Source organism: Vombatus ursinus, unplaced genomic scaffold (genome assembly GCF_900497805.2).
Source record: "Vombatus ursinus unplaced genomic scaffold, bare-nosed wombat genome assembly UNPS02014813.1, whole genome shotgun sequence".
Lineage (NCBI taxonomy): Eukaryota > Metazoa > Chordata > Mammalia > Diprotodontia > Vombatidae > Vombatus > Vombatus ursinus.
This window is the reverse complement of record NW_020954591.1, coordinates 471667-476669: the sequence shown is the minus strand read 5'-3', so window position 1 is coordinate 476669 and position 5003 is coordinate 471667. Positions and strand designations below refer to the sequence as shown.

At 36.7% G+C, this 5003-nt stretch overlaps 1 protein-coding gene across 1 annotated transcript in view; it reads right to left on the bottom strand.

Moving 5' to 3' along the window:
* The window catches only part of NEB (nebulin), a 216264-nt gene that overhangs the window by 108217 nt on the left and 103044 nt on the right, over positions 1 to 5003 (bottom strand).

The window sequence follows — 5003 nt, the reverse complement described above, 5'->3', positions numbered from 1 at the left end:
AAGTTTGGAAGCTAGACTCATTATCTGTACTAGCCATTATATATTAGCGCTTTTAAAAAGACTACTTGACATTATAGGTTATTTCATCTTAAAAATATGTAAATATAAAATATCACTCACTAGTCAACTAGTCAAGCCTTGCAATATTTCCAGATACATTTTATAAAACTAAAGAGGAAAATCTAAGTAAGAATGTCTTCAGGAGTCTTATTCTTCAAACAAGAGGGGTGGAAGTTCCAAAAATATGTGACACCTGGGTGAAGCAAATCAATTAGTAAGTATATATTTAGCACTATGCTAGGCACATGGGGGTAGGGAAGGAAAGCAGAGAAAGGAAGCAAATCAAATGTTAGAAGAGAAGCTGTATACACAGAAGATGTAGGATAATAGCATCACAGAAATAGACCTGGAAGAGACCTTAGAGTCACCTAGTCCAATATTTTCTTTACAAAGATAGGGAAACTGAGTCCAGAGTCACTCCCCCAATGTCCTATAGATACAATGTGTATCTGTATAACAGCAGAGTGTTCTTTCCACAGAGCCATGCTGCTTCCCTATATAAGGACTGAACCAGATGACCTCTGGAGTGCTTTCCAAATTGAAGATTCCATGAGATTTTGTGATTTTATGAATTCAAGAGGAATCCAATTTTGCCCTGTAGGAAAGGGACTCCAAAAGTGACCATACTCCTTCGCTGCCTCAAGGTGAGGTTTGGGAGAGCCCCAGTATATGAAAGGAGTGGAGCTCAGCTATACTTATAACTAATGGTAATATGTAGCAAATTGCAGATAAAATATGATGAGTGAGAAAGAACTGAATGAAGAATGAGGTAGTTGGGGAATTATATAACATCTTTCAAGATAGCAAGGAGATATTTAGTGCCCTGGAGCAAACAGGTTAAAATGTATTCTTTTTTCTCAAGAATTACACTATTAACTACTGCCAGTATAGTAAGTTATGAGGTCTGAAAGATTTTGTTAGGAGAAGTGATGAGTTACATCTTGCCTCAGACACTAGCTGTTTAACCCTGGGCAACCTCTCAGTTTCTTCATCTATGAAATAGAGATAATAATAGCAGCTACCTCACAGGCCTATTGTGAGAATTAAATGGGATAATGGAAAATTATTTATCCGTAGAAATCTAACTATTCCACAAAAAGTGGGAACCACTTTCCAACTCACAGTTGGAAAGAATCTCAGAAACCATCTTGTCCAACCTTAATGAGGATCCTCCCTATGGTATAACCAATAAGTGGTCTTTTCTTGAACGCTTCTTGAGAAGGGAAAATCATTGATTTCTGAAACAACCCATTTAATTTTTGGATAGCTCTTAACATCAGGAAGTTTTGTTATTATGAAGCTTAAGTCTGACTTCTCGAACGTCCTCTTTGCTCCTAGTTCTACCCTCTGGTGCCAAGCAGAAATCTTCTACTTGACAGAATTTCAAATACCTTAAAAGAGCTATTATGTCATGTTTTTCCAAAGTCATCTCTTCTCTAAGAACAACCCCAGTACCTCTAACCAATGTTCATATTAAGCAATCTTGAGTTTCTTCAGTATCTTAGTCATCCTCCTTTGTATGTCTTCTAACTTCTAACTTATTAATAGTATTCTAAAATATTGTGCCTTCCTCCTTCTCTTCTCCTCCTCTTCCTCCTCCTTCTTCATTTTTATTATTATCATTATCATCTCATATGAAACTTAAAGCCCAGTAAAATCCACAGATATTTTTCAGGTCTTCTCCATCTTGTGAGGTTGCCTTTTTAAAAATCTTGAGTAGAAGACTTTATATTTCTCTCTAATGTAATTAGTTTTGGCCCAACTCTGTAACCTGTCAAGATATTTTTTCATGTTGGTTATTCCTTATGCCTTTGTGGCATCTGCAAATTTGATACGCATACCATCTATATTATTATCCAAATCATTGTTTTAAAAAAATATAAAACAGTTAAGGGCCAAACACACATCCTTGGGGTTCTCTAGAGATCTGCTGCTAAGTTGGTATCGAGCCATTAATGATAACTCTTTGAGTCTGGACATTCAACCAGTTCTGAATCCACCTAATAGATCTTTCATCTAACCCACATCTCTCCAATCACACAAGAGTCCCTGTAAAATGCCTTGCTAAAATCTAGGTGTATTATATATACAGTTTGATCTACCACTCTAGTAGCTCTGTTAGAAAAGGAAATAAGGATAATTTATTATAACCTTTTCTTGCTTAAGCTATGATAACTCCATCCCCCTGCCTTTGAGAGCACGACTTCCTTTTCTATGTGTTCACTGACTATTCCTTTAATAATGCATCTTTGAGTTTTCCTCAAAATTCAAGTCAAACTCATTGATCCATGGTTTGTATCTTCTACTCTCTTTCATTTTGGAAAATCAGTTCATTCGCCCTTTCACAGAAGTGCAATACCTCTCTTATTCTCCATAATCTTTCAATAACTTAAGTAGTGGCTTAGCAATCAGTTCTGCCAGTTCTTTTTTAGCAGCTCTGATGTAGTTCATCCAGACCTGTTGACTTGAAATTTATCAAAAACAGTGAGGGGCTCTTTGAACTATCTCCCTAATTATTTGAGAGTTTAAATCCCTATTAACCATTTCTGCTTTATCCTTTCTAATCCAAAAATTATTCTTCTTGGCAGAGAACAACAAAATAAAGGTTAAATAGTTCTGCTTTTGAGGCAGCTAGGTGGCTCATTGTATAGAGCACTGGGCTTGGAGTCAAGAAGATGTGAGTTCAAATCCAGCCTCAGATACTTACTAGCTGTGGCCTTGGGCAAGTGACTTATATTTGCCTTAATCCACTGGAGAAGGAAATGGCAAACCACTCCAGTATCATTGGAAAAAAAAACCCATGGACAGTATTGGAATGCTATAGTACATAGGGCTATAAAGAGTCGTACACAACTAAACAACAGGTTCTGCTTTCTCTTCATCATTATTATTGACTTTTCTATTCTGAGGAGAGGTTCTGTCCCTCCTTTGATTTTCCTCTTTCCCCCACATAGCTACAATCTTCCCTTAGCATTCTTTGCTACTGTTAGCTAATTTTGAGCTTTAGTGCTCCTAATATTATTTTTATAGCACTGTGCTTTTGTATATTTTTTGTATCATTTGTCCCCACTTTCACCTTCTGTACTTTTTTTTTAAACCTAAACTGAATGATGACTTCACTGTGTTTCCATATAAATATCTTTAGACTACTCCCTTGCTTCTTTCTTATTAAACCTTTTTTTCTTTTTCTTTTTTTTCTGTGAGGCACCTGGGGATAAGTGACTTGCCCAGGGTCACAGAGCTAGTAAGTGTTATGTGTCTGCGGCCAAATTTGAACTCAGGTCCTCCTGACTCCAAGGCTGGTGCTCTATCCACTGTGCCACCTAGCTGCCCCTTTAAAGCTTTTTTTTTTTTCTCTTTTGAGTCTCCAGAATTCCATTGTTGAGATCTTCTATTCCCTGCTGGGCTGAATTTCCCTGTCAAATTTTAGGCTATGGAATCCTACTTATCTTTTCCCTGAACCCTTTGAAATCTGTTCCCTTAAAGTCTAGGATGCAGTTAAGATTTGACATGATGTCTTCTCTTTCTTTATAACAAATTCTAAAATGGAGCAATCATTTCTCCCCCAAGCATCACATCATTTCTCTTTCAGCACTCAACACTTGCTTCTGGCCTTAACCTTTCTGAAACACCCAACAATATTCACCATCCCCTCTTTCCTAAAATCTTTCACTGATTCATCTTTCTCTTTTTGACCCTTAGTTGTAGGTATCCTATAACTTCTGTCTGGGTCTATCTTCTCTTTTATCTCTATAATCTGCCTTGGTAACCTCACTTACTCCCATGATTTAATATCACCTCCATTTATATAACTCCCAAATCAATATATCCAGTTTCAATCTCTTCCCATAACTTTAGATTTGCAATTCTAACCACCTAGTAGTTTTTGCTTCACATTCAATAAGTCCCCAAATGAACTTGCAATTTTTACCAAAAGCCTCTCCTCCCAGCTTCCCTACTTCTAGTGACAGTATTACCAATTTCAGTCACTTATACTCAAAACCTTGAAGCCATTTTCAATTTCTCTCTCTTTTCTGCCCTCATCTAATAAATTGACAAATCCTATCAATTCTCATTTCACAATCTCTCACCTTTCCACTCATAATGACTGCCACCAGCCTAGTGCAGGCCCTCATTACCACTCATCTGAATTATTCTAATAGCCTGCTAACTGGTATCTCTGCTATCCATTCTTTTTTATTTCTATAATTTATCTTTCACATAGCTGTCAAAATAATCTTCCTAATGCACTTTTCCTTTCATGTCACTCCCTTGATCAAACACTTTCAATGATTCCCCATCGCTATAAGATAAAACGTAAATTCCTTAATGTGGCAAATAATGCCATAAACAGTATAGTTCCTATCTGCATTTGCAGTTTTATTTCATACTACTGTCTTCATGCACTCTATCTTCTAGCTCAATTGGACTCCTTGCTGTTTCCTGATCATTTGCTGGCCTACTGGCTCTATGAATTTGCCTGCATTGCTCCATTTCATCTATCTGTCTATTAAAAGCCTCTATTTTTACAAGGCCTATGTCAAATGCTAATTCCTTCATGACTCCTCTAATCTTTGCATAGAAAGTGCTTTCTCTCTGGCCCATTTCTTCCAGTTTTGTTATTGCCCTTTTAACATTCAACCTTGTATTATCTTTAATCGTCAATGTGTCTTTTCCTCTCTGCTTGAACGTAGGCTCGAGGACAAGGACTGTGTCATGTTTTAGCTTTGTATACCTGTTGTCCAGTAGAAGATATTGTACATAATTGGATATATTGAATATAATCTTAATCATCAGTAGGTTTAATTGATGAGGTAATTATATTATATTAAATATTGCTACTACTACTGCTGCTGCTACTGCTACTGCTGCTACTACTACTACTGTTGTTGCTACTCCTACTATTACTACTGCTATTCCTACTACTGCTACTATTGCTACTA